At 45.8% G+C, this 13,639-nt stretch overlaps 1 protein-coding gene across 5 annotated transcripts in view; it reads right to left on the minus strand.

Moving 5' to 3' along the window:
* The window catches only part of SPATA2 (spermatogenesis associated 2), a 43,740-nt gene extending 33,475 nt beyond the window's left edge, over positions 1 to 10,265 (minus strand). For 3 of the 5 annotated variants that reach the window (XR_011359716.1, XR_011359715.1, XM_069952323.1), the window contains exon 1: positions 10,114 to 10,201. The gene's annotated coding sequence lies outside the window, so the exon portion shown is untranslated. Of the gene's footprint in view, positions 1 to 1,395; positions 1,556 to 10,113 lie in introns of those variants that run through there. The other 2 variants (XM_069952326.1, XM_069952324.1) reach the window with 2 other exon arrangements.
* Between the last annotated feature and the right edge of the window lie 3,374 nt (positions 10,266 to 13,639).

The raw sequence follows: 13,639 nt of genomic DNA on the forward strand, positions 1-13,639 counted from the left end.
ACACAACGCATAGTACAAATAATCCATATATAATTAGTATACATCATTACCTATATACCAGAGCTGAATATATAGGATACAACATACAGATAATCCATATATGTGGCAGTATATATCACTACCTATATACCAGAGCTAAGTCTATAATAATCCATACATCCAGTATACATCATTACCTATATACCAGATACACACCACGGCTGAGTCTGTAGGATACAAATTATATTATTATTAGATATAATCCATATATCATTACTACACACCAAGGATTGAAAAAGACTCAGGTTAGAGTCGAAACGTTGCTGTATGTGATTGGGTGAATAAATCATCACTTTACACTATTGGAGTGCCGTCCACTTCTCTACAAATTGGTTATCCAGTGAAGTTGGGGTCGACTTTCGTTGGGACGTGCACCCACCAGCTTGAAGCTATTTTGACTTGAAGCCAGCACAGTGTCGTCCATCCTTCTATTATTCTCTGTAGTGCCCTGTATATACATGTACTGTATAGATGGAGTAGGGGGTCCTGTATATACATGTACTGTATAGATGGAGTAGGGGGTCCTGTATATACATGTACTGTATAGATGGAGTAGGGGGTCCTGTATATACATGTACTGTATAGATGGAGTAGGGGGTCCTGTATATACATGTACTGTATAGATGGAGTAGGGGGTCCTGTATATACATGTACTGTATAGATGGAGTAGGGGGTCCTGTATATACATGTACTGTATAGATGGAGTAGGGGGTCCTGTATATACATGTACTGTATAGATGGAGTAGGGGGTCCTGTATATACATGTACTGTATAGATGGAGTAGGGGGTCCTGTATATACATGTACTGTATAGATGGAGTAGGGGGTCCTGTATATACATGTACTGTATAGATGGAGTAGGGGGTCCTGTACATACATGTACTGTATAGATGGAGTAGGGGGTCCTGTACATACATGTACTGTATAGATGGAGTAGGGGGTCCTGTATATACATGTACTGTATAGATGGAGTAGGGGGTCCTGTATATACATGTACTGTATAGATGGAGTAGGGGGTCCTGTATATACATGTACTGTATAGATGGAGTAGGGGGCCCTGTATATACATGTACTGTATAGATGGAGTAGGGGGTCCTGTATATACATGTACTGTATAGATGGAGTAGGGGGCCCTGTATATACATGTACTGTATAGATGGAGTAGGGGGCCCTGTATATACATGTACTGTATAGATGGAGTAGGGGGTCTATCAGTTATTACTGTGGATGTTGTGAGGCAGCTGCCCTAGCAACCATTCACATTCCAGCTCCCTGTGAAAATGAAAGCAGTAATCCTATTGGTTGCTAAGGCTCCCAACTGCCATTTCCTCTGGGCAGCTGCAGCTAATTATATCACCTGTGTGCAGTGTGGAGATTTTCCAATTCATCTCTATGGGGCGCAGCTCTTCCCCCTCCTCTCCTGTACATCTGGCAGGGACGGGACCTTCGCTAAAACCTTCCCGGGCACCCAATGTATCTGTGTGACAAATTTGGGGTCAAACGGTTCAGGCGTTTGGAAGTCTATATGGGACAGACAGAGAGACTTTCATTTTAATGATATAGATACCACAGCTGAGTCTATAGGATACAGTGTACAGTACAGATAATCCATGTCATTATTACCTATAAAGTGTCAGTGTGTATAGAGGGTCCTGTATACCTGTAGTGTAGAGTTGGTGGAGGTCTTGTATACCTGAAGTATATAGTTCGGGGGTCCTGTATACCTGTAGTGTATAGTTTGGGGTTCGGTATACCTGTAGTATAGAGTTGGTCGAGGTGCTGTGGCAGTGTTATCCAGTCACAGTATGGTGGTATTGGTCAGGTCTGGTATGACAGTGTGATCCAGTCACAGTATGGCGGTGTTATCCAGTCACAGTATGGTGGTATTGGTCAGGTCTGGCAGATTCATCTGTATGGCTTTATTGGTCAGGTCTGGTGTGGCGGTGTTATCCAGTCACAGTATGGCGGTGTTATCCAGTCACAGTATGGCGGTATTGGTTAGGTCTGGTATGGCGGTGTTATCAAGTCACAGTATGGCGGTATTGGTCAGGTCTGGTATAGCAGTGTTATCCAGTCACAATGTGGCGGTATTGGTCAGGTCTGGTGTGGCGGTCTTATTTGGTATGGTATGACAGTGTTATCCAGTCACAGTATGGCGGTATTGGTCAGGTCTGGTATGGCATTGTTATCCAGTCACAGTATGGTGGTATTGGTCAGGTCTGGTATGGAGTTGTTATCCAGTCACAGTTTGGCGGTATTGGTCAGGTCTGGTATGGAGTTGTAATTCAGTCACAGTATGGTGGTATTGGTCAGGTCTGGCAGTGTTATCCAGTCACAGTATGGCGGTATTGGTCAGGTCTGGTGTGGTGGTTTTGGTAAGGTCTGGTGTGGAGGTGTTAAATGTGACGTCTGAGCTATTACCTACCAGTCCTGATGCTAATTGATGAGTGAGGATGGGGCATCCTCAGGTTTAGTGCTTAGGGCAGCAGCAGCAGCTGGTAATACTGCCCTATATACCTGTATAGATGGAGTAGGGGGCCCTGTATATACATGTAGTGTATAGATGGAGTAGGGGGCCCTGTATATACATGTAGTGTATAGATGGAGTAGGGGGCCCTGTATATACATGTAGTGTATAGATGGAGTAGGGGGCCCTGTATATACATGTAGTGTATAGATGGAGTAGGGGGCCCTGTATATACATGTAGTGTATAGATGGAGTAGGGGGCCCTGTATATACATGTAGTGTATAGATGGAGTAGGGGGCCCTGTATATACATGTAGTGTATAGATGGAGTAGGGGGCCCTGTATATACATGTAGTGTATAGATGGAGTAGGGGGCCCTGTATATACATGTAGTGTATAGATGGAGTAGGGGGCCCTGTATATACATGTAGTGTATAGATGGAGTAGGGGGCCCTGTATATACATGTAGTGTATAGATGGAGTAGGGGGCCCTGTATATACATGTAGTGTATAGATGGAGTAGGGGGCCCTGTATATACATGTAGTGTATAGATGGAGTAGGGGGCCCTGTATATACATGTAGTGTATAGATGGAGTAGGGGGCCCTGTATATACATGTAGTGTATAGATGGAGTAGGGGGCCCTGTATATACATGTAGTGTATAGATGGAGTAGGGGGCCCTGTATATACATGTAGTGTATAGATGGAGTAGGGGGCCCTGTATATACATGTAGTGTATAGATGGAGTAGGGGGCCCTGTATATACATGTAGTGTATAGATGGAGTAGGGGGCCCTGTATATACATGTAGTGTATAGATGGAGTAGGGGGCCCTGTATATACATGTAGTGTATAGATGGAGTAGGGGGCCCTGTATATACATGTAGTGTATAGATGGAGTAGGGGGCCCTGTATATACATGTAGTGTATAGATGGAGTAGGGGGCCCTGTATATACATGTAGTGTATAGATGGAGTAGGGGGCCCTGTATATACATGTAGTGTATAGATGGAGTAGGGGGCCCTGTATATACATGTAGTGTATAGATGGAGTAGGGGGCCCTGTATATACATGTAGTGTATAGATGGAGTAGGGGGCCCTGTATATACATGTAGTGTATAGATGGAGTAGGGGGCCCTGTATATACATGTAGTGTATAGATGGAGTAGGGGGCCCTGTATATACATGTAGTGTATAGATGGAGTAGGGGGCCCTGTATATACATGTAGTGTATAGATGGAGTAGGGGGCCCTGTATATACATGTAGTGTATAGATGGAGTAGGGGGCCCTGTATATACATGTAGTGTATAGATGGAGTAGGGGGCCCTGTATATACATGTAGTGTATAGATGGAGTAGGGGGCCCTGTATATACATGTAGTGTATAGATGGAGTAGGGGGCCCTGTATATACACAGGGCTCCAGACTAAAAAATTTACCTAGGAGCCATTGGCTCCTAACCTGAAAAATTTAGGCGCCAAATAGAATATTTGGTCGCCAACATTTTAAACCATGTAAAATTAATGTTATGTTACATGGGACTTACTGTGTGCAGAGGCCACGGCAGCCTCCTCCTCCTTTAGATTCTTTCTTTTCTTAGTTTGAAAACGTTCAACATGGAAACTTGCAACTTGACAACCATATAGTCTGACTCAGTACTTCAGCCTCACTTGGCTAGCCTTTTAATGAGGCTTACTCTTCTGAACTTGAACTTAAAGGGAACCTGTCGACCCCCGTGCCGGGGTGACAGGCTCCCAACCCCCCGTTAGAGACCCCTATACTCACCTCATCTTCACCCCGCTTCTGAAGATGGTCGGGTCACGGAGATCTCAGCCGCTGCAGCCCGGCGTGCGCTGAGAGATGAGTCCAACGCTCAGAGAATGACAGGAGAGTCCAGCGCTCCGTCATTCTCTATGAGTGTTGGACTCATCTCTCAGTGTGCGCGCCGGGCTGCAGCGGCTTAGATCTCCGTGACCAGACCACCTCCAGAAGCGGGACCCGGCGCGATGAGGTGAGTATAGGGGGTTCTAACGGGGGGTTGGGAGCCTGTCACCCCGGCACGGGGGTCGACAGGTTCCCTTTAAAAGCTTGCAACAGTCTATACATACTGAGCTAGACTTATGACTGCAGCCATAGTGACCCCCCCACAAGATGTGTATATAGATAGATATATCTCTCACCTAGTGACTAATGCAAGTGACCCCCTACAATACAGACACCTGAGGGGCCCTGATAATAATAATTGTGCATATATCTATCTCCCAGTGTCTGCAGCCAGTTTGCCCTACACTTATAGATGGCCCCCTCCCCTTATAGATGACCCCCTCTACCCCCATTATAGATGCCCCCTCCTCCCCCCCATTATAGATGCCCCCTCTTCTCCCCCCCTTATAGATACCCCCTCCCCTTATAGATGACCCTCTCTACCCCCATTATAGATGCCCCCTCCTCCCCCCCATTATAGATGCCCCCTCTTTTCCCCCCCTTATAGATACCCCCTGCCCTTATAGATGCCCCCTCTCCCCCCCCATTATAGATGCCCCCTCTTCTCCCCCCCTTATAGATACCCCCTCCCCTTATAGATGCCCCCTCTCCCCCCCATTATAGATGCCCCCTCTTCTCCCCCCCTTATAGATACCCCCTCCCCTTATAGATGCCCCCTCTCCCCCCCCTTATAGATGCCCCCTCTTCTCCCCCCCTTATAGATACCCCCTCCCCTTATAGATGCCCCCTCTCCCCCCCATTATAGATGCCCCCTCTTCTCCCCCCCTTATAGATACCCCCTCCCCTTATAGATGGCCCCCTCTCCCCCCCTTGAAGATGGCCCCTCTTCTCCCCTCATTATAGATGCCCCCCCCCCCCTTTCCTCTATGCTAAGCAATATTTAAAAAAAAACAAACACACAAACTCACCTGACAACCCGCTCCCCCGGCGATCCTCTTCTTCTTCAGGCGCTGTCCCCGGCTGATGCGCGGCTGCCGGGGGTGTCCCGTCCTATCCCCGGCAGCGCGGCGCATCAGTGAGCTCCCTGTACGCCGGGGCTGTGACTTCTGACACAGGAAGCGTCTCTGACGCGCGCTTCCTGTGCCGGAAGTCAGGGCCCCAGGCAGCTCACTGATGCGCCGCGCTGCCGGGGATAGGACGGGACACCCCCGGCAGCCGCGCATCAGCCGCGCATCTTAAAGAGACAGCGCGCTGCCGCCGGGGCCAGTCGCAAATGGCGCCCAGATTAATAAATCTGGGCGCCATTTGCAAAACGTCAGTCGCATTGGCGACCATTTTGGTCGCCATCTGGAGCCCTGATACATGTAGTGTATAGATGGAGTAGGGGGCCCTGTATATACATGTAGTGTATAGATGGAGTAGGGGGCCCTGTATATACATGTAGTGTATAGATGGAGTAGGGGGCCCTGTATATACATGTAGTGTATAGATGGAGTAGGGGGCCCTGTATATACATGTAGTGTATAGATGGAGTAGGGGGCCCTGTATATACATGTAGTGTATAGATGGAGTAGGGGGCCCTGTATATACATGTAGTGTATAGATGGAGTAGGGGGCCCTGTATATACATGTAGTGTATAGATGGAGTAGGGGGCCCTGTATATACATGTAGTGTATAGATGGAGTAGGGGGCCCTGTATATACATGTCCTGTATAGATGGAGTAGGGGGCCCTGTATATACATGTAGTGTATAGATGGAGTAGGGGGCCCTGTATATACATGTCCTGTATAGATGGAGTAGGGGGCCCTGTATATACATGTCCTGTATAGATGGAGTAGGGGGCCCTGTATATACATGTCCTGTATAGATGGAGTAGGGGGCCCTGTATATACATATCCTGTATAGATGGAGTAGGGGGCCCTGTATATACATGTCCTGTATAGATGGAGTAGGGGGCCCTGTATATACATGTCCTGTATAGATGGAGTAGGGGGCCCTGTATATACATGTCCTGTATAGATGGAGTAGGGGGCCCTGTATATACATGTCCTGTATAGATGGAGTAGGGGGCCCTGTATATACATGTCCTGTATAGATGGAGTAGGGGGCCCTGTATATACATGTCCTGTATAGATGGAGTAGGGGGCCCTGTATATACATGTCCTGTATAGATGGAGTAGGGGGCCCTGTATATACATGTCCTGTATAGATGGAGTAGGGGGCCCTGTATATACATGTCCTGTATAGATGGAGTAGGGGGCCCTGTATATACATGTCCTGTATAGATGGAGTAGGGGGCCCTGTATATACATGTCCTGTATAGATGGAGTAGGGGGCCCTGTATATACATGTCCTGTATAGATGGAGTAGGGGGTCCTGTATACATGTACTGTATAGATGGAGTAGGGGGCACTGTATACATGTACTGTATAGAAGGAGTAGGGGGTCCTGTATAGATGGAGTAGGGGGTCCTGTATAGATGGAGTAGGGGGTCCTGTATAGATGGAGTAGGGGGTCCTGTATAGATGGAGTAGGGGGTCCTGTATAGATGGAGTAGGGGGTCCTGTATAGATGGAGTAGGGGGTCCTGTATAGATGGAGTAGGGGGTCCTGTATATACATGTACTGTATAGATGGAGTAGGGGGTCCTGTGTATACATGTACTGTATAGATGGAGTAGGGGGTCCTGTATATACATGTACTGTATAGATGGAGTAGGGGGTCCTGTATATACATGTACTGTATAGATGGAGTAGGGGGTCCTGTATATACATGTACTGTATAGATGGAGTAGGGGGTCCTGTATATACATGTACTGTATAGATGGAGTAGGGGGTCCTGTATATACATGTACTGTATAGATGGAGTAGGGGGTCCTGTATATACATGTACTGTATAGATGGAGTAGGGGGTCCTGTATATACATGTACTGTATAGATGGAGTAGGGGGTCCTGTATATACATGTACTGTATAGATGGAGTAGGGGGTCCTGTATATACATGTACTGTATAGATGGAGTAGGGGGTCCTGTATAGATGTACTGTATAGATGGAGTAGGGGGTCCTGTATATACATGTACTGTATAGATGGAGTAGGGGGTCCTGTATATACATGTACTGTATAGATTGAGTAGGGGGTCCTGTATATACATGTACTGTATAGATGGAGTAGGGGGTCCTGTATATACATGTACTGTATAGATGGAGTAGGGGGTCCTGTATATATATGTACTGTATAGATGGAGTAGGGGGCCCTGTATATACATGTACTGTATAGATGGAGTAGGGGGTCCTGTATATACATGTACTGTATAGATAGAGTAGGGGGTCCTGTATATACATGTACTGTATAGATGGAGTAGGGGGTCCTGTATATACATGTACAGTATAGATGGAGTAGGGGGTCCTGTATACATGTACTGTATAGATAGAGTAGGGGGCCCTGTATATACATGTACTGTATAGATGGAGTAGGGGGTCCTGTATATACATGTACTGTATAGATGGAGTAGGGGGTCCTGTATATATATGTACTGTATAGATGGAGTAGGGGGCCCTGTATATACATGTACTGTATAGATGGAGTAGGGGGTCCTGTATATACATGTACTGTATAGATAGAGTAGGGGGTCCTGTATATACATGTACTGTATAGATGGAGTAGGGGGTCCTGTATATACATGTACAGTATAGATGGAGTAGGGGGTCCTGTATACATGTACTGTATAGATAGAGTAGGGGGCCCTGTATATACATGTACTGTATAGATGGAGTAGGGGGTCCTGTATATACATGTACTGTATAGATGGAGTAGGGGGTCCTGTATATACATGTACTGTATAGATGGAGTAGGGGGTCCTGTATATACATGTACTGTATAGATGGAGTAGGGGGTCCTGTATATACATGTACTGTATAGATGGAGTAGGGGGCCCTGTATACATGTACTGTATAGATGGAGTAGGGGGTCCTGTATATACATGTACTGTATAGATGGAGTAGGGGGTCCTGTATATACATGTACTGTATAGATGGAGTAGGGGGTCCTGTATATACATGTACTGTATAGATGGAGTAGGGGGTCTACCACTTATTACTGTGGATGTTGTGAGGCAGCTTCCCTAGCAACCATTGCTCCCTGTGAAAATGAAAGCAGTAATCCTATTGGTTGCTAAGGCTCCAACTGCCGTGTCTGCTGCAGCTAATTATATCACCTGTGTTTGCAGTGTGGAGATTTTCCAATTCATCTCTATGGGGCGCCTCTCTTCCCCCTCCCCCTCCCCTCCTGTACATCTGGCGGGGACGGGACCTTCGCTAAAACCTTCCCGGGCACCCAATGTATCTGTGGGCCAAATTTGGGGTCAAACGGTTCAGGCGTTTGGAAGTCTATATGGGACAGACGGACAGACACTTTCATTTTTATGATATAGATATAATATATATACATACCACAGCTTAGTCTATAGGATACAATGTATAGTACAGATAATCCATATATCATTATTACCTATATACTAATATATATACACACACCACAGCTGAGTCTATAGGATACAGTGTATAGATAATCCATATATCATTATTACCTATATACTATATATATATATATATATATATATATATATATATATATATATACACACACACCACAGCTGAGTCTATAGGATACAGTGTATAGATAATCCATATATCATTATTACCTATATACTATATATATATATATATATATATATATATATATATATATATATATATACACACCACAGCTGAGTCTGTAGGATACAGTGTATAGATAATCCATATATCATTATTACCTATTATATATACACATACACCACAGCTGAGTCTATAGGATACAGTGTATAGATAATCCATATATCATTATTACCCATATACTATATATATATATACATACCACAGCTGAGTCTGTAGGATACAGTGTCCAGTACAGATAATCCATGTCATATATATGTATAATATATACACACACAAATCCAACAGCTGAGTCTATAGGATACAATGTATAGTACAGATAATCCATATATCATTATTACCTATATACTATATATATATATATATATATATACACCACAGCTGAGTCTATAGGATACAATGTATAGTACAGATAATCCATATATCATTATTACCTATATACTATATATATATATATATACACCACAGCTGAGTCTATAGGATACAGTGTATAGATAATCCATATATCATTATTACCTATATACTATATATATATATATACACACACACACCACAGCTGAGTCTGTAGGATACAGTGTATAGATAATCCATATATCATTATTACCTATATACTATATATATACACCACAGCTGAGTCTGTAGGATACAGTGTATAGATAATCCATATATCATTAGCGGTATTAGAGATATATATGTAGCAGAGCTGACTGGGACCATCTGTAGAGTAGACACTGCAGCATGTATGGGTCTGTACACACCAGTGCGGTACCTGTGCGCTATGTCACCACACACACCTCCCCCGGGGCAGTATTGCCGGTGTGCTCCCCGGGTCCAGTGCTGCCCCCTGCCCGGCTGCTGTCACCCTCCTCCCCCTGACAGGAGGTACTATACATCCGCCAGCTTCCCCCGTGGGCCCGGAGCTCAGAGCCCGCGCCTCCCGCTATACACACCCCGGCCGGGAGAGGCAGAGCCGGCAGCGCCCCCCGTCACATCCCGAGCCGCGGCTCCTCTCTCACCTCCGCCATTATGGAAGAACGCTTCACTTCCTCCTTCATGTGACGTCAGCACGCAGACACCGATGAGCGCGCGCGCGCTGCCGTGCACAGGCCTTCTAGCGCGCCCTCGACTGCCTGAGCTGAGTGCGCATGCGTTGTGGTGGCGGCTAAAAGGGCGCGCATTGGCCGTGGGTTTATGTTATTGGTTTTGTGACTTGTCTGACAGGAAAATTTCTCCTTGGGGCCAAACAACCGAGAAGAATGGTGTCAGGGGCCACGCATTGTCCTAGTATATTGTCACACTGTGGTTCTGTGGTGTTATAGAGACTGTTATACCTCACGTTTAGCTGGTTGTGGCTTTCAGATATCGGTTCTGATATTGTCTTACCCCAATAATGGCAGGACAAGGATCCTGAAGCGGCGTATGGTGTGAGCCGTATCGCCATAGAGAATTTTATTATTTCATACAAGAAAGTAATGTTTGGCGTCCGGCTTATATGTGGTGACCCCCGTGGGGTGTTATATGGGAGGAGCGGCCGGCTAGGTGTTGTAGTGTGACACCACTTCTAAGGTGGATGGCCGAGATACAGCCGGACCAGAAGATGTCACGTGACGCCAGTGCACACAGGTGTGCTAGTACGCCTGCTTATATTTTAGGGGGTCGACTGTACCCTTTTTCCCTTTCTTCAGTGTTGTGCCGGGTTATTACCAGGTCCCTTAGGATGATGTAGTCACGGATGGCCAAAGTGGTATAATGACCCTCCCGGATAGTAGGACCCGCCACCCACAGAAAGGGGAAGAGTCCCAAGGTTGTGCTGTGTGTACTGTGTGGGTGGTGACGAATAATCACAGACTCTTGAAATAAAGTTGAGTTGGTTTACTACTTGTATATGTGCAGCAGGTAATACACAAGGTCTCTGAGATACACTTGATAAGAGGACGACCAGACCCGTAGGATAAGTGCAGTGTAGGATATAGTCGTGTATGTTGAGTTGTGTGGAGTAAAACAAGAAGTAGAGTAGCAGGAGGATGCCGTCAGAGTCTCAACCCACGTAGTACTGTGCTCTGCTGGGATGTTGGAGGATGAGGTAGAATACTTGTAAGAAGAATATGAAGAACACCTGTGCCCATGTATTGACCTTTGACTTTAGTCTTCACACCACCTTATGCCCACTAAACTTGGCTGAACCTTCCTAATGGGTGACACAGGCCCTAGACCTTGTTACCGGAAGCGGAATGCTGAGGGTTCCCTGCTGACACCCGCGCTGCGAGACAGAGTTCATAGGCTCCTGCAACTTTGCTCTGTCCGGATCAGTTCCTGGCTCTGTATGGATACTGTCCTGCACTGTGATTTCTCCTTGTCCACGGTGTGTGTTGAGGTTATCTCTGGCTAGTTCTCTCTAAGAGGAGTTTAACAGTTCATAGTGCTTTAGAGTGTAACTAGTGAAGAAGTTGGTGGCAGTGTACTGTCTTGCGTCCTGAACTTAGGTACGGGGACCTGGCAGAGGGCCAGGGCCCAAATAGGACCCCTGTGCAGAGCTATCTAACGTGAGTTCTTCTTCCACAATGTCCAGAATGAAGAACTCATGCTCCTCCTCCACCTATGTGACTAACTTCCTCCCTAGCATGTAAGGTGCGCTGAGAGTGGGTGAAAGAGTGCAGCAGAAGAGGAAAGAAAGGAGATGATAGGAGAGAAGAAAGCAGAAATCCTACTGGTCTACAGAGTCTGGTGACTAATAAATAGAGAGACATACTGGATTTTCAAATTGTGCACACTAGCTCCGAATGATCTCAATAAGACCCTTGAGAGTATAAAATAAAAACTGGTATACATGTTCAGAATTAGTTACATATATTGTTATAGTCCTATATTGGTTATCTATATCTTTGTTGCATTGTAACTTTTATTACTTCAAGTTGTATTTATTAGGTACTGTCTCTTTACATTGAGCACCATCTTTGTTTTTGTGATGATGATGATACACATATACACTCCCCGGCCACTTTATTAGGTACACCATGCTAGTAACGGGTTGGACCCCCTTTTGCCTTCAGAACTGCCTCAATTTTTCGTGGCATAGATACAACAAGGTGCTGGAAGCTCCTCAGAGATTTTGGTCCATATTGACATGATGGTATCACACAGTTGCCGCAGATTTGTCGGCTGCACATCCATGATGCCAATCTCCCGTTCCACCACATCCCAAAGATGCTCTATTGGATTGAGATCTGGTGACTGTGGAGGCCATTGGAGTACAGTGAACTCATTGTCATGTTCAAGAAACCAGTCTGACATGATTCTAGCTTTATGACATGGCGCATTATCCTGCTGAAAGTAGCCATCAGATGTTGGGTCCATTGTGGTCATAAAGGGATGGACATGGTCAGCAACAATACTCAGGTAGGCTGTGGCGTTGCAACGATGCTCAATTGGTACCAAGGGGCCCAAAGAGTGCCAAGAAAATATTCCCCACACCATGACACCACCACCACCAGCCTGAAGCGTTGATACAAGGCAGGATGGATCCATGCTTTCATGTTGTTGACGCCAAATTCTGACCCTACCATCCGAATGTCGCAGCAGAAATCGAGACTCATCAGACCAGGCAACGTTTTTCCAATCTTCTACTGTCCAATTTCGATGAGCTTGTGCAAATTGTAGCCTCAGTTTCCTGTTCTTAGCTGAAAGGAGTGGCACCCGGTGTGGTCTTGTGCTGCTGTAGCCCATCTGCCTCAGAGTTGGCCGTACTGTGCGCTCAGAGATGCTCTTCGGCCTACCTTGGTTGTAACGGTTGGCTATTTGAGTCACTGTTGCCTTTCTATCAGCTGGAACCAGTCTGCCCATTCTCCTCTGACCTCTGGCATCAACAAGGCATTTCCGCCCACGAAACTGCCGCTCACTGGATGGTTTTTCTTTTTCGGACCATTCTCTGTAAACCCTAGAGATGGTTGTGCGTGAAAATCCCAGTAGATCAGCAGTTTCTGAAATACTCAGGCCAGCCCTTCTGGCACCAACAACCATGCCACGTTCAAAGGCCCTCAAATCACCTTTCTTCCCCATACTGATGCTCGGTTTGAACTGCAGGAGATTGTCTTGACCATGTCTACATGCCTAAATGCACTTAGTTGCCGCCATGTGATTGGCTGATAAGAAATTAAGTGGTAACGTGCAGTTGGACAGGTGTACCTAATAAAGTGGCCGGTGAGTGTATATAGAGTGTGATAGTTCAATACCCTCATGCACCTGAGAAGAGGCGGGTCAGCCTGGAAATGAGTTGTGCTTTTACCCTTTTATATATTTTACTGTTTTGCTTACTAAATTTTATAATATCTGTCCCTTGTGGTGGACGACCTGCGCCTACTCACCTGTGTTTTGGATTAAATGACCTGGAGGTGTGGTTGCTAGTGTATATATATATTAACCATACAGTGCCTGGTATATATATATATATATATATATATATATACATATAATAACCAT

This window comes from Dendropsophus ebraccatus, chromosome 14 (genome assembly GCF_027789765.1).
Source record: "Dendropsophus ebraccatus isolate aDenEbr1 chromosome 14, aDenEbr1.pat, whole genome shotgun sequence".
In the NCBI taxonomy this organism is placed as follows: Eukaryota; Metazoa; Chordata; class Amphibia; order Anura; family Hylidae; genus Dendropsophus; species Dendropsophus ebraccatus.